General features: G+C 43.3%; 2 pseudogenes; both read left to right on the top strand.

Moving 5' to 3' along the window:
• LOC133765871 (L-lactate dehydrogenase A chain-like) overlaps positions 1-2,938 on the top strand; it is a 51,132-nt pseudogene extending 48,194 nt beyond the window's left edge.
• Positions 2,939-12,054: 9,116 nt separating this feature from the next.
• LOC133765225 (NFU1 iron-sulfur cluster scaffold homolog, mitochondrial-like) lies at positions 12,055-13,957 on the top strand (annotated as a pseudogene).
• Positions 13,958-17,162: the final 3,205 nt, after the last annotated feature.

Raw genomic sequence — 17,162 nt, 5'->3', positions numbered from 1 at the left:
CCTTTCTTGGAGGGTATCTCAAGTTGCTGATGCCTCTGCTTTTCTGGGCTCTCTTGGGCAGCTCCACTCTCACAGCTCCACTAAACATTGCTCCATGCAAAGGCTCTAATCCTGCAGTACAATCTGCCTATCCTCCCAGGTTGCCTTACTTAGCCTTTTCCTTACTTACCTAAAACATCTGTGAGTAGCTGCTTAGGGAAGGAAAAGCTTACAATTTGGAGGTTACAGTTTAGGATAGGGTGGTCCTAATATTCTGGCGTTTGGGGAAAATTCATCATGGCAGGTATGGGGGAATGTTCAAACCGGTAGGTAGGAAGAAGAGAGAGAACAGCTAGGCAGAACTTAAATAATCAACCCTCTTGTGAGAACCACCCCCCACAAGCATGTTCCCTGTGACCTAAAGACCAGGGTCACCCCCTGGACCCCATAATTAAATCAAGCCTCCACTCTTAGTCATCAACAATTAAGATTAAAATCAGAGTTTAGACATATACATTTGTTTTGAGGAGTCAAGTCCTGCTGTACCCATACATTCTGCCCCTGGCTCCCCAAAATTCATATTCATCTCACATATGACATGAAATCATTCCACCCCAGAAGTCCCAAAGTCTTAACTCAGTCCATAATTAAAGGTATATAGTCAGGACCAATGTTGTGCAAAACTGGCTTCCCACATGGATGCTGATTCAAGTCCCAGCCGCTCCACTTCCAATCCAGTTCTAAGCTAATGCACCAGAGAAAGCAGAGGAAGATGGCCCAAGTGCTTGAGCCCCTGTGCCCTACATGGTAGACCCAGATGAACTCTTGGAGCCTGGCTTCAGTTTGGCTCAGCTCTGGTCATTGTGGCTATTTAGCTATTTGTGGATTGAACTACCAGATGGAAGACCCCCCCCCCTTTCTCTCTCCCTCTCCCTCGCCCTCTCCCTAACTCTGCCTTTCAAATAAATAAATAAATATTTTTTAAAAATCTGCATGAGTTTGAAGAACCAAATCCTGTTCAAACGTGTCTAGATCCTAACTGAATGTAAACACTAAGCCAAATAATTGGCAAGGGTTTCCTCTTCCCTAGCATACTTGGAAACAATTTGCACAATATTGCTACTTGCCAAGGTGGGGAAACCGAGTCTTTGCAGTGGCTGCTATGGTTTGGATATTAGTTTGGGAGTTCCCCAAGGTCCATGTTGGCACTATTGGGAGGAGGTGGGACCTTTGGAGATGGGCCTAGTGAGAGGGCCTTAGGGACCCAGCTCTCCTCAGAGAACTCTGTTCCTGGCTCATCTTGGGATCCTTCCTCTGCAGGCACTCAATCATCCACCAGGGGGCTAAAGCCTGTCAAGCCATCTTCACTTTCAGCTTCCAAAACTAAACTAAATAAACCTCTCTTGTCTCTTGCAGCTTGTCTCAAGCATTTCATTGTAAGGATAAAAAGCTGATGTATACAGAGTACCTCAGTTCTAGAGAGGTCCTGCTGGCTGCCTGAATATCTCAAAAGCATCCACACTCTGCTGGGGCCACTGCTACCAAGGTTGGATCCCATCACTGCACACTCCTCCCAGTATCCACCCAATGTGCACTGCAAGTTCTTTTTGGTTCCAAGTGTAGTATGGCAAGTCTCAAACATCAGCTGATTCAGAATCTTCTTAGGAAAGAAATGGCCTATGACATCAGTATCTTAATGAAGGACTTCGCAGATGAATTTGCTCTTGTTGCTGTCATGGAAGACAAATTGAAGGGAGAGATGATGGATCTTCAACATGGCAGCCTTTTCCTTAGAACCGCCAAAACTGTCTCTGACAATAACTATAGGGTGACTGCAAACTCTAAGCTGCTTATTATCACAATTGGGGCATATTAGCAAGAGGAAGAAAGCCATCTTAATTTGGTCCAGCAGAACATGAACATCTTCACATTCATCATTCCTAATATTATAAAATGCAGCCCAAGCTACAATTTGTTTGTTGTTTCCAATCTAGTAGATGTCTTTACCTATATGTCCTGGAAGATAAGTGGCTTTCCCAAAATGCATGTTAATGGAAGAGGTTGCAATCTGGATTCAATTGAGTTCCATTACCTGATAGGAGAGAAAGGCTTGGAATTCACCCATTAAATTTTCATGAGTGGATCCTAGGGCAGCATGGGGATTCAAGTGTGCCTACTGAGTATAGTAAATCCCACTGGTGTCTCCCTAAAGAATCCGGACCCTGACAGGCACTGATGCTGAGAAGAAACAGTGGAAGCAGGTTCACAAACAGGTGGTCAACAGAGCTTATAAGATGATCAAACCAAAAGACATCCTGGGTCACTGGACTTCTGTGGCTGATATGGCACAAAGCATAAGGGAGAATCCTAGGCAGGAGCATCCAATAGCCCTCATGAGTAAGGGTCTCTGGGAAATAAAGGATGATCTCTCCCTTAGTTTTATTTGCATCTTGGGACAAAACAGAAGATGGCTCTGACTCCTAGGGGAAGGGCTAGTTTGAGGAGGCGTACAGACACACTTGGGGGAATCCGAAAAGAGTGTGTTTATTAATATTTATTTATTTGGAAGTTAGCATAAGAGACAGAGAGAGAGAGAGAGTCTTCCATCACTCCCCAAATGGTTGGGATGGTCAGACCTGTGCCAGGCTGAAGCCATTAGTCTGGAACTCCATCTGGGTCTCCCACATGGGTGGCAAGAGCACAAACATTTGGACCATCTTGTGCTGCCCTTCCAGGGCGTTAACAGTCAATTGGAAAGAAAGTGTGGTGACCAGGACCTGAATTAACACTAATATGGGATGCTGGCATGAAAGGCAGAGACTTAGCCTATTGTGCCACAACTCCAGGTGCCAAGAGCTACAATTTAAAATTCTTCCAATGTCACACCACATTACTGTATAGGCTACACTAGAGTTTTAGTTGGAAATTCTGCATGTTGTCTTGTTAATTTGATCTGTAATTAAAGAGGTAATATTATGATAGCTTGGGAAAAATATTAATTTTCTATAATTAGAAATAGGAATGGTTTAAAGTCCTAAGGCTATATCCTGATGCTGGATGATACTTATCTTATCCCATCCTGAACTGGCTAGGGTAAAATAGTTCCACCACCCCTGAGGCATCATTGTCAATGTTGCACATGCTCCAGTGGTCCTTCCAACCAGATGCTGTGTGTTATATATCTCCAAATCCCTCACCAAACTTGCTTAATCCAAATTTTTCCCCAGTCACATCCTTGGATCCAGTGTATAAACCCAATATTGCGTGCCCCCTGCATAACTTTTCTAAACCGTCTATTCAGTGGATTTTATGTATCAGTATGCAAAGAAAGAGCTATGTACTAACAATGCCACCAATCATCCAGTGTCATAGCAACTAAATCACCAGAGAAATCTTCAACAGTGACTACTCTGTTAATTTATTATTTTAAGATGTTATAAAAGCATCCATACATCAGTGGCAAAAGCTTTATCATGAATTTGTTTTGGGACCCAAATATACTCAGAATCTTGGGAGGCTGCATCTAATACACAATCACATTTCATTTCATTTACAGAGGTTCTGTTCTGGGGCCAGCATTGTAATGTAGCAGGTTAGGCTGCTGCCTGGGATGCCTACACTCCATATGGGCACTGGTTCAATTCTTGGCTACTCCACTTGTGATCCAGCTCCCTGCTAACAAGTCTGGGAAAGCAGCAGCGCTTCGGCCCCTGCCACCCATGTGGGAGACCCGGATGGAGATCCTGGCTCCTTGCTTCAGATTGGCATAGCCCAGGCATTTGCAGCCATTTGGGGAGTAGACTGGTGGATTGGAGTTTTTTAAGTCTCTCCCTACTCTCTCTGTAGCTCTACCTTTCTAATAAAAATAATAACAAATCTTTTTTTTAAAAGCAAGTTTTGATTCTTCAGGGGAAAGGTAAACTAAACTGGAAAACTTGCCTGAGTACATTGTGATATTGGTGCAGTCATTATTCTGCAGACACCACTTCCATCTTTTCTCCAGCTCCAACACCACAGGGGCCCAGACTCAAAAATCCTGAGTGATTCACTCAGGAAGGACATTTTAAATTGTACTAGGTCCTAGGAACTTAATGTTGGAGCCAGGAGAAATTACAGGTTCCTGTGAAAGGGTCATGTTTTCCAAATAAATAAATAAATAAGTACTTAATGATAGCGGCATTTCCAGCCCCAGAGTGAGTCCCAGTCTTTGGAGTGGGGTCATCAAATTGAACGACTTGTGACCCCAAAATTGATTTTCTTTTGAAGAAATGGTTTGCAACAAAGGATATCTACTAGGACAAGAGATGCTCATTTAGTTTTCTGCATTTGAAATAACAGAATTCTTCTAAGTATCTTTGCACCTTGAAAAGACAAGAAGAAAATCATAGTGCATTTGTTTCTTATGAAAAATTTTCAGGCTGGAGAAAAGGGGGCGGGTAAGAGGGAGAGTGAGTAGCTTGAATACAGTATAATTTTCCTTCCTCTGGGAACATTTCAAGTGTATTCTACAAGTGTCAGGGAACCAATGACTCATCAAATAGTCAGGTGTTGGTTTTGGAAAAGGGAGAGGAAGTCACTGTTTTGGAGCTTAATGATGGATTTGAACTAAGCTCCTGGCTAATGTACCTGGGAAAGCAGCAGATGATGGCCCAAGTACCCCTATCACCCATCTGGAAGACTAGGATGGAGTTCTTGGAAAGAAGCAGAAGATGGCCCAAATGTTTTGGCCCCTGCAACCACGTGGGAAACCCAGAAGAAGCTCCTGGCTCTTGGCTTCATCCTGGCCCAGCCCTGGCTCTTGCAGTCGTTTGGGGAATGAACCACCAGATAGATCTCTTTTTCTCTTCCTCCCTCCCTCCTTTCCTCCTTTCCTCCCTCCCTTCCTCTGTCTCTCTAACTCTGCCTTTCAAATAAATAAAATGAATTCTTAAAAAATTTAGTGTAATAAAGAAAACATTGATTACATAAAAAAAGAAAAAAATTTTTCATGTGATATGTAGTATAAATATCAGTTCAGTTAAGGCAACTTAATCCTCGATCTCTCTCCATTTCTATCCAAAAAACTGTTTTCTTGTTCTCAGAGAATGCATCTCTCCCTTATGAAAGCAAAGTTTCTCCTAATTGCTCCTGAGATTGTTTCAGGAAAGCCAATCCGTCCCTGCCTCATCTACCTAGAAATTCCAATGGCTGAGCCAGGCTCCTGGAATCACAATGAACCAATAAACCCATGAAGCAACAATAAAAATCAATGCTTCCTACATGGCAGGCACTGTTCCAAGAGCATACATTTCTTAAATCAGTAAACCCCCACAATACCCTATGAAGTAGCCATTGGGAACCAATTCTTGTTTTGCCAAAATTCATATCCTGTACCCTAACCCTTGTACACCTTTATGTAGAGAAAGAAACCTCTGATAAAGTAATTAAGATTCAATGAGGTAATTAGGGTAGAGATCTGATTCAATAGGATTAGTATCTTTATAAGAAGACTCTTTCTGCACTTGTACACACCAGGGTAAGGCCATGTGGGGATATAGCAAGAAGATTGCCGGCTGTAGCCTAACTAGAGAGCCCCCACCAGAATCTCACCCTGCTGGACCTTGATCTAGAATTTCCAGTTTCCAGAACTGTGAGCAAATATATTTCTGTTGTTTAAGTTACCCAACCAATGGCATTTTGTTATAGCAGCCTAAGCTAAGATACATACAATTGGTACTCCTATTATATAGATAGGGAAATTGAGCACAAGCATGTCATAATTATGAAGTTGCAAAACTTGGGTTTAAAACTCAGGAACTCCAGTTCCAATGCTTGCAATCTCAACCACTAAAGTATACCACCACTCATACTACAGAGAAAAATGTCATCTAAACAAGCAAGAAATTCCCACAAGTCCACTCAGAGCAAATGAGGACTTTAAAATGACCCAAAGCTTTCACCACACAAAAGACAGCATTGTCTACAAACCTGCCACAGGAAGCACCGATCCACAGTGATCCATACCGCTGCCCAACACAGCACACATCCTTGGTAAAACTTGTGGTTCTTAGCCACAGCTGTCCTGGCTCTTTATTCTTGTCACCCTCCCAGTCAGGCTGCTGTGTAAACACTCTCTGAGGCACCAGCGCCAGGGTTTCAGTCTCCCCATCCATTTATCCAGTCCAGTTCTCCTTGGTCCTTTCTTCACAGGAGACTACAGAGAGCTCATGGTGGCACTGAAGGCGGTGGGTCTCAGATCAGGGTGCTTTTGCCTCCACTGGGAAATTCATAAATGTGAGAAGCAATTTTGCTTGTTGCAGTTCAGGGCCCAGGAGGGCATGATCCCCAGAGAGCAAAGGCCAGAGGCCGGGGACACATCCAAACATCCCATAATGAATTATCCAACCCAGAATGTTGATGGTGCCTGGCTGGGAAACGACTGAAAAGCAGAGCATTTCTTCACTAGGCAATGAGGAACAGACTGAGGAGAGTCAGGCTACTTCTCCCCAGGTGATACTTTGCCACGTGCTTTGTTCTCTGTTGCAGAGTAAGACAGAAATGCTGTCTTGATTTGCTTTTCTTCCTAGTAAATAGTATTTTTTTGGAGAAGGTTCATCTAACATTTTATAGAATCCAAAATTCTGGAATGGATTGGATTTTCCTAGTATATTCATAAAGGAAAAAGTTTATCATTTCTAAAAATATCATAGAACCATATACTTATAATGTCATTTATGAAAATATTATCTAACTGCACAGTTATTTAGTACAAAGTGCACAGAGTCCTGGTAATTATTTGGGTGTTACTTTTTAAATCATTGTGGGCCAAAGAGAACAAATGATATTATTCATCTTAGTGTCTACCAGAAAACTGTGTGATCTTAATTTTATGCTGAGCAGCTAAGCCTTCACAACTACTTCAGCCACAATAGTGTTCCTAGAAGTAATTTCTCTGTGTTCTGTAGCAGACCATGTATCTCATCATCACATTTTTTCCCAGAACTCAATCACATGAGGCAGATGAAGCTCAAATTTATATATAGCCGGTGCCGCGGTTCACTAGGCTAATCTTCCGCCTGCGGTGCTGGCACCCCAGGTGCTGGTCCCGGTCGGGGCACCGGATTCTGTCCTGGTTGCTCCTCTTCCAGTCCAGCTCTCTGCTGTAGCCCGGGAGTGCAGTGGAGGATGGCCCAAGTCCTTGGGCCCTGCACCTGCAAGGGAGACCAGGAGAAGCACCTGGCTCCAGGCTTCATATCAGCGCAGTGCACCGGCCGCAGCACACCAGCCGCAGCGGCCATTGGAGGGTGAACCAATGGGAAAGGAAGACCTTTCTCTCTGTCTCTCTCTCACTGTCCACTCTGCCTGTCAAAAAAAATTATATATAAAGCTTGAAGAGTTTCTGCAATTTCTGATGTGACATTTGTTACAGACTATCTTTGCAGGTCTTGTCTAAAATTCAGCTCTCCATGCACATTTCACAAGCCAGCTCCTCTTCCTGGGTTAACCTTGCATGTGGTAGCATCATCTTTTCTCAGTCACCCACGGTAAAAATGACCTGAAATTCAACTTTTGCCCCTTTATCTCCAGTGTCTTCCTGCTGCCAAAAGGCTCTTCCTGGCCCTGATCCTGTCCCCCACTCTTTTATAGCCTTCAGGGATGTCCAGTGTTAAATGTTTGACCTTTCTTCCCATGGATGGATTAAAATAAGGTATGAAAATGTCCTCTGAGGGGCCAGTGTCTGCAGCATTGGTATCCCAATAGGCGGCGGCTTTAGTCCCAGCTGCTCTACCTCCTATCCAGCTCCCTGCTAATGTGCAGGAGAAAGCAGTGGGCGATAGCCCAAGTATTTGGGTCCCTACACCCACATGGGGGACCCAGAATCAGCTCCTGGATCCTGCCTTCAGATTGGCCCATCTCTGACCATTGGAGCCATTTGGGGAGTGAACCAGCAGATAAGAGAACTCTCTCTCTCTCTCTCTCTCTCTCTCTGGTTCTCCCTTTCTCTGTGCTACTCTGACTTTGACATTCAGCAAGTCAGAAACTAGATACTGGACTTTGCTACCCTATGTTTTTGGGCATCACTCTTGAGCATTTTGCTTCCCGAGTATTTCTCAAACTTACCTTTTCACCATATCTAGCACACACCAGGCCTTAATTCTTTCCTGCCTGTCCAGATCCAATGGTTTTGTCAAGGGGTGGACAAAAAGCAGCTCATCTTCTACTGGAAAGCAGACACATAGCAACGAACTCCTTTAAAGCAAGGACTGGTTTGTTCACTTCCATGTGTACTGAGTCCCTAGGACAGTGCCTGGCAATGAGATGCTCAATATAGGATTTTGTAGGTGAATGGACTCATACTTTTCCCTGATGGGAGCAAGATTGACAGAAGACGTTTTAACTAACAGAATAATGTCATGAATTTTACCAGCAAGCATCCTGAATGACAGTCTTTTGCTGACTTAATGTACATTCCTAATTTATCCCTCATAACAGAAATGTTCTCCTATTATCCTCATTCCCAGTTGTAAAGGAGGGTCTGGCTTCAGTCAACTTGGACAATTGGTGGAAGGCATTCCTCTAGCCATGGTTTATGGGCTAGCATGGGAACCTCCAGAGATCAATCAGACTCTCCCCAAGGCTTGGACCTCGGTTGGACGTGAAAAAAAGAGTAGGCAGTTTTTAACCACACCACTAGGATAAAGCTATTACTTTTGGGAGAGTTCAGAGAACCAGTGACTCCAGCAACTGCGGAGACTTGGCTATGTCTGGTCTTACTGTTTTATGAGATAGCAAATTTTCTCAACATATAAAGAGGGGTCTCTGTTACTTAAAACCAAGGGAATGCTAATTGGAGATTTAACTCTTCTCCTCTAATATTTCCTAAATACATATGCACACCTCTAAAGGTCTTTTTGTTCTACCTATAATCAGAAAGGACCCTGCTATTGAAATTTTGTCACAGTCAGCATTTGGAACTCCAGCGCATACCATATAGAGGGAGGGAAAGCGAGGTGGGGAAGGAAAGGCTTGTGCCAAAAAGAAAGGGAAGGGGCTGGTGCTGTGGTATAGTAGGAAGACCCTTCACCTGTGGTGCCGGCATCCCGTATAGACACCAGGCCGAGTCCCAGCTGCTCCTCTTCCGATCCAGCTCTCTGCTATGGCCTAGGAAAGCAGTAGAGGATGGCCCAAGTGCTTGGGCCTTTGCACCCATGTGGCAGACCTGGAAGAAGCTCCTGTCTCCTGGAGACCATTATACTTAGTGAAATAAGCCAGTCTCAGAAAGCAAATAGATGTTTTCTCTAATATGTGGCAGTTATTATAGGATACAAAAAATGTACAGGAATGAAAAGACATCCTGTGATATGATTGCTGTTGTTAGCCCTTTTTCCTACTCCTGTGGAACTGCAGTCTTCCTACGTTTGACTTGTTGAACCTTATGGTTAGCAGCGCATTAAGCTTGTGATTATGAGGGGGACTGAAACTATGTCTTTGCAAAAATTTTAAAAAAGGAAGGAAGGAAGAGGGGGATTGAGGGAGGGAGAGAGAGGAGGAGAGTATGGTTGTCTCCTTCTATATGTGCCTATCAAACACATGAAACCATTCTCTTTATATTAACAAAAGTTTTTTTAAAACTTAAAATGCAAACATTTACTTGTAGTAAAATACATCTAATTCAAATAGACAAATAATGTGAATAGAATTTCTTTATAGGTATGTGGAATAGTAAAATGTGCAAAACTAACTCAATATAAACTAAACAATGAGCTGATTAAATAATAGCTTCATGATGTTAACTATTCCAGACATCAAGCAAAGCTAACATATAAGTCATGACAATCAGAAAGGAGTGTGTAGTTAGAGCACAATATCACATTACTTGTTCAATGAGAAAATTTGACATTCGTCGTAAAGACTGATGGAAAGATAAAGCCATTACAAAGGAAAAGCAACCAGACATAGGAAGAAGTCAAAGAAATCAAGGGTAAAAATATTTGGTGCTTCTGAAGAGAACTCAGAAAGTGTGACCGAGTTTTCAAATTGACTATTTATGAGTGAAATTGGCAATCTTTTCATCTGATATTTTTGGAGCCCTTGCCTATATTCCTAATGAGCTATGAACTTTTTAGGTTTTTTTTATTGAACTCCTCATGTAAGTGGAGCAAAAAGCCCTTGATTATGATTCTTAGAATTTGCTAGGGTGCTGGGGCACAAGTAGTTAACTTCATATGTGACAAACTGATCCCCAGTTAAGAATGATCCTGAGAGGGCTGGCGCTGTGGCATAGCTTGGTAAACTGCTACCTGCAGTGCCAGCAACACATATGGGCACTGGTTCGAGTCCCAGCTGTTTCACTTCCAATCCAACTCCCTGTTAATGTGCCTGGGAAAGCAGTAGAAGGTGGCCCAAGCTCTTGGGACCCTGCACCCATGTGGGAGACCTGGAAGTAGCTCCTGGCTCCTGACTTTGGATCGGCCCAGCTTCAGCCATTGCAGCCATTTGGGGAGTGAACTAGCAGATGGAAGACCTTTCTCTCTCTCTCTCTCTCTCTCTCTCTCTCTCTCTCTCTCTCTCTCCCTCTCCCTCTCCCTCTTTCTGTCTGTAACTCTACCTCTAAAATAAATAAGTAAAAATCTTTTAAATTATTTATTAAAAAGAAAGACAGGGAAGTGATTGGAAAATACTCCTCACACATAAGGTAACAGGAAATCAAACAAATGTGAAGGGAGACACTGGTTACTGGGACAGTTCTTTGAGTTGTTATCAGTGCATAATTTTGCCAGATCTCCTAGGAAAATCACGTTTTGAAACAATTGGCCTGAAGTCAGGGTACATTCTATAGTCACACAACTGAGTGACGTTCACATGATGAAGAGAAATCAGTATTGTCTCATTAAATTGGCACCACCTTTTGAGCCACTAAGGTAACTTGTCCATAATTAGAATTCCACCGTCAACACCAGATTTAACCTCTGAGTCAGACTGACCTTCTTTGATCCCAAGAAAGAATTTTATGTCACAAAACAGATTAAAACATTTTGCATCCCTTTTGTCTAATTTACACATCATGGAATTATTTCAGCTTCTTTTTTTCCCTGACTATAATATCCTCCTCCATGTAAAAGAAAAATCTTTATAGGTATGACTCACCCTAAGAGGTTCATTTAGATAATGTAAGGCCTTTCCATTCCTTGTTTTGAATAAAGTATAGAAAATGTGAGGGGGCTCCATAGAAATGTTTTATATAGTACCATTTCTTAAATATATTATATTAATGAAATCATTTAGTAATCAAAATTTCACCCCTAATATTCCTTGACAGTTTCCCTTTGAAAAGCAATTATTCTAGAACTAAAAAAAGGAAAAGATAAAGAAAAAAAGGAATGTATTAGAAACAAACTAACATTATTTTAACTCCAAAACCCTCAGAAACATCTGGAAGCAAGATGAGTGGCAGGATAATAGATGTAGTGGTTCCAGTCCTGTCCCCGGTTCCCTGGAAGGAAAATATTATGTCCTTTGTCATAGGGGCAGGCCCTATCCCTGGAAACTGCTTCCCTCTGTGGTTGGCCAAGGAAGCCCTTAGAACTCAGTGTGGAAATTTGAGGAGCGCCCATCCTTTGCTCTCCAGCTTTTTGCGCATCCAATGGCTGTCACTGCTTAGGGGGCAGTGTAGATCAACAAAGAAGCAACTTCAGTGCTGCACCTCCTTCTTCAGTATTCAGATAGTCCAAGTATTGATGACACAAGGGAATCTGCTGCCATTTGAATAGCAGAAGTTTGAGTTCTGCATGCTAAAGAAATTGAACTAAAATGTGTCTGATGGGAATTTCCATAAATGCTAATAACACAAAAGGGCAGAGCATTTTTGATTCATCCAACACAAGGGGGACTGGAGGTTATCGTGAGCATGTTGCCCCATGATGAGCACACCCAAAATCTGTGTTGAAGCACAGAGATGAGCAGGAGAGAGGCAGCAGCAGCAAGCAGGTGGGACTGGCATGCGGTCATGTACCCTTGAGCCGTGAGTGTAAAGAAGGGCTTGCCAAATAGTTGACCCAATCAGGACCTCCTGTGAGGTGTGGTGAGGGTTGCCTCATGGAAAAAGACCTTCCACCCAAGGGGGACCTGGATCTGGAGCTGACGCTGCTTGGTAAGAAGCCCATGGCCACCCTCCTGGACAAGGTGGCTAAGGTCCTGGCCGTGCAACTCACTGCTAGAACAGAAGACAAATATAAATGCTCCATTCCTCCCATGGGGCGACCTCTGTTGTCCCTGACATCTCCCCTTGCCAGAGAAGAAATGGAGAAGGTTCTCTGGAGTAAGCTACAAGTCAATGACCCCCCATAAGGTTCCAGACTGGCAGAAATGTACTGATCCCTTGGCGCTTGGTTCATGTGTCATAGTCATCAGAGTCTGGGGGGACCCATGCACCAGGACAGAGCCTGCAGGCTGCAGTCATGTGTCCCTGGCATCATGGTCCAAAGGGACCAGTGCACTGGTGGCTCTCTCAGGGTGCCTTCAGAGGATGGTTTCTCCAGCTCCTTCACAGAAGTCCATGGGCAGGGCCAAGGGAGACCCAGTGCTGGCCTGCATCTGTCATCAAGATGCAGATGGTGCTGGCATTTATGACCCTGGTGAAAAATAAGTCATGAGTGCTGCTGGCATCGATACAGAGAGTAGTAGAAATACATCACACAGAAGGCAGCAGATGGCACTCCAGGACAAAATGATGGTGGCCCTGGAGGGCTAGGGAGCTGTGGCCACTGCAGCAGGGTTGTGTAGCAGATTCTGTCATGTGAACATAAATGCATACACCATCAAGAAACAGCCCTGGGGCCAGCACTGTGGCACAGTAGGCCAAGCTTCTGCCTGCAGCTCCAGCATCCCATATGGACGCTGGTTCATGTCCCAGCTGCTCCTCTTCTAACCTCACTCTCTGCTATAGCCCAGGAAAGCAGTGGAAGGTGACCCAAGTGCATCCACTTAGTGGATCCAGGGGAAGTTCCTGGCTTCAGACCAGCTAGTCCCAGCCCTTGCAGCCATTCAAGGTGTGAGCTGTGTGAACTGGAGGATCAAAGACCTCTCTCTCTCTCTCTCTTTCTCTCTTTCTCTCTTCCTTTCAAATAAATAAATAGATCTTAAAAAAAAAAAAAAAGAAACAGCCCCTGCATCCTTGTGTAATAACACGACAGTGAGATACATGTTCCTTCAAACACAGGATGTCCCAAATCCCAACAGTTTATAGCAGAAAAGCACATTCTTGAGATTAGGGCACGGGTTTGGCCACAGCAGCTTCAGCATTTTGCTCCACTCTGGCAAGGCAATTATTTTAGATTGAAGGAGTACAAAGAGGCTTCTTTGGGCCAGATCTCATCACTGTATGAAAGATAATGAAAAACTAGACTGGAATATACTGAAACCAGGTATTTATACAGCTACCACAGACTTCTCTGCATCTGATTTGCCTCTAGTTACTGAGGAAACATCTTCAGGGGAAGCAGAATTTAATAAGATGATAAAGTTGTAGCAATGATTAAGGAATATAGACACTAGAATATGGCCGACTGCACATGAAGATGGAAGAAATAAAATCCATAAAGGCTTTGAAGACAGCACATACGCCTCAAATCCCAAGGTTCTTGTACAAATGCCCCAACTCTATCATTACTCTGAAAAATAGAATTCAGAATATGTTGCAGTTTTACGTTCCAGAAGTAGAAGGTGTAGAACAGTTATAGACGACAAATCAGGTGGAAAAGAAGCAAATTCACCTTATAATAATCTCAGTTTTCTTTGGGCACCACAGTTGGACTTACTGATAACTAATAAAACATGTCATTCCTTCAGGAAAAGAGAAAGAAAAGCAGGCTTGCTCCAGAAGTCCTGGTTACCAACACCCTGCCTTCCGAGAGACTCACGAAACCCAGGAATGAAAACCCAGTGCACCACACTGTTCAAATTCCCACCCCCAGCACCACCCACATCATCACACCCATGAAAGGCCTGATTAGAAGAGGATGGAAAAAAGTTTCCCAACAACAACAAAAAGGAGGAGGAGATGGAAAAGAATCAAAGACAGAGAAGGTCCACCTCCCTGGGGTATGAGAGCCCTGATGCTATGGAAGCCAGGCCTGCAGAATAAACTGGTTCCCTAGACATCCCATCTGCCCCTCCCTTACTTCCACCTTGTCTGTGGGGATGGAGGAAAATTCACTGGAGCCCTCAGGGCCATCCCAAAAGACCATCAGTGTGTGTGTGGCCAGCAAGGCATGACTTGGGCTTGCTGAGAGGTGAAAGGCATGGACTACAGTAAGGGGAGGGCTCAGCCAAGTGGTCACAGAGAAGCTGTGGCCCTCTCCATCCCCAGGGCAGCCTTGCCCTTAGGGGAGCTGCCAAGGGGATGATGCAGTCAAACCAGGCAAGAATCCCCACCAGATACAACCCACCCAAGAAGAGGCACAGCCTAAAGTTAGAGCTTGTCTCAGAGACTGGGGCAGCCAAAATGAGCACTTCACTGTGAGGCTGTAGCAGATGGACAGAACTTGCAAGGTGCTGGTTCAAACAAAAAGTGGCAAAGGTTCACTTGTGGCCTGTTAAGCTTCCCCTAATGCACCTCTTTCCTTCAAACCCAATGAAAATAAGAGTCCCAGAAGTGACCAAAAATTGCTATTCAGCCACATAACCTTGGCTTTAGCATGGGCGGCCCCTACCCCCAACTTTCCAGGAACAGGAAGAGGCCAAGGGCTAGGAATTGTTACACCAACCCTGGAGGCTACAGGAGAGCTGTTGCCGGGTATACAGAAGCTGCAGGTGATTGGGCAACAGCAGACTCCAGGGACTTCTTCACTGACTGTTGCAGCTGCCATGATTTTGGGTCTTCCTAGAGTGTCTGAAAGTATTACACAGAAAACCACCTATTTACCCCAGTTTCCTGTCAACTCCAAAACCTAAAGTAGACAGGAGTCTCTTTCAATGCAAAAGTCTAGCAATGCATTCTATGGAAAGCATGACTTAATCCAGAAACAGATAATGATGCATTTTACCCTACTTTTGTCTGAATGATGCCTATGACAGATGGAAATGATGTCCCCACATCTGAAGCCAGAGCAACGGCATGTCTTGTCTCATTTGATGTGCAGGTAAAACACTAGGGACATCTAGGGAATCTTACCTGACACTGAGTTAACTTCCCCCACCTTTTGTAAATGCTCTGGTGGATTCCTGTATGTGGATGTAATATTCTGCAACTGGATTAGCAAGAGTGTGCACTGAAAAAGTATCAAATTAGTGTTTCCATTACTAGTGCAAGAAACAGACTGGCTTCAAATGGTGGCTAACCTCAGATTTTCCAAGTCCAAATCACAGGTGCAAATATCTGGGATTCTGGAATTTGTTTACATTTGTGTGAATGTATTAACTTATTTGAGAGATGAGGAGAGGACTCCCATCTACAGATTCACTTCTCAAATGCCCACAACAGCTGAGGACCAAAGCCAGGAACTAGGAAGTCAATCCAGATCTCCCACATGGGTGGCAAGAACTCAATTAACCTTGAGCCACTGTTGATGTCTCCCATGGTATGTATTAGCAGGAAGCTGGAATCAGGAACTGGAACCAGGTACTCTGAGATGGATTACAGCTCTCCTGACTAAAGGCTCAAATGCTAGGCCAGATGTTTACCCACAGGTTTCTTTTAATGGGGCTTTAAATATGACCAAGTGGGAGGAGCCTAGTGTGTTCTTTGATTCTCCATTGAAGAGCTAGATTCAGCTTGGGCAGGGTCTGTGCCGCTAGTGCAGCCCCTACAAACTCCAAAAACCTGGAAAATTCTCCCCAAGGGCGAATGCTTCTGGTGCCCCACTGAGAGCACTCCTGGCCAATTACGGTTTGGCTTTGGTCAGAACATCCTTGTGCAGTAAATCCTGCTTCTGTGTCTCGCTTGCAAAATTCTGTATTGATTCAGGCAAAATCCAGTCAAAATGGTTACAACATAATCTGTTGCAACAGATTTGAAACATTCAGTGAAGCTTTTTAAAACTTTGCTTGATGGATCTTTTTAGGGAATTAATGTCTTTTTGTACCTGGAAGCGGTTATCCTGAATGATTAAAATGTTAAATATTAAAAACAACCCCTCCCTTTTATTATTTTTTATCCATACAAATTAAACTAAAAAAAAATGTCATGGACTAGAAGAGGGGAGAACAGGATTTAACGGGCAAGACTGGAGCTTATCCAGTCATCATGAACCTGTTACTTTGAGGCCAGAGAACAGTTCCATTCAGTCTGGTAGTCTCCTCATTAAGCTCAACAAATTGATTGTAAACTAATGCCACTTATTCAAGTGAGTCCACATCCTAGGGAGAGCACATCATCCAAGTAATTTACATTAAAATAGATTTGCATAAAATAATTTACATAAAAATAGAATATTAGAGTCAAAAGAAACATTGAGGCATCTGATTCAACACCTTCATGCTAAGAGTGAGGAAGCAGAGGCTCTGGAGGGTGGTGTGACCTCTTCAAGGTCATGGAACAGGTTACAGTCAGCTCTGGAGTTCAGTTTTTCTACCCAGCTTTTTTCTCCTTCTATCATGCCAGACCATCTCTCAGAAGTATTGCTTCACTAGCTGGGGATTTGACTAGCTCATATTTCAAGCGGCACCTCTTTCAAGAAGTCTCCACTTAAATTAACCTCCCCTCTACTGTACCCAAATTTCCCTTCATTAGGTCCATATTGGATACAAAGTCCTATTGGAAAGAAAATAACAAAAAGACGCTGATTGTTCCTATTATATACAGATATGTGTGTATATATATGTATGCATGTATACATGCATGTGTGTATCTACATATATGTAGTTATTTATATATGTTATGTGTATGTGTTTATATATGTACATACATATATGTATGTGTGTATGTATATATATATATATATGTACAAAATCCTTAGAAGCTACAAACTAATCACCAAGATATTCAGTTGACTATAATTATTGTTCAGATATGTTCTCTGTTTCACACACATTGCCACCACTTTGGTTCATGTTCATTTTATTTCACCTAGATTATTTGAACAGTCACAGGCAGTGTCCCTGCCTTCAATTTTGCCAGCACCAATCCATCCTTCAAACCATTCCAGAGGGATCTTGGTGAAAGATGAAACTGGTAATTCATTCTCTACATAGTGGACGTCTATTTC

This window comes from Lepus europaeus, chromosome 8 (assembly GCF_033115175.1).
Source record: "Lepus europaeus isolate LE1 chromosome 8, mLepTim1.pri, whole genome shotgun sequence".
Lineage (NCBI taxonomy): Eukaryota > Metazoa > Chordata > Mammalia > Lagomorpha > Leporidae > Lepus > Lepus europaeus.
The sequence above is the reverse complement of the archived record's forward strand: the minus strand, read 5'-3'. Positions and strand labels throughout refer to the sequence as shown.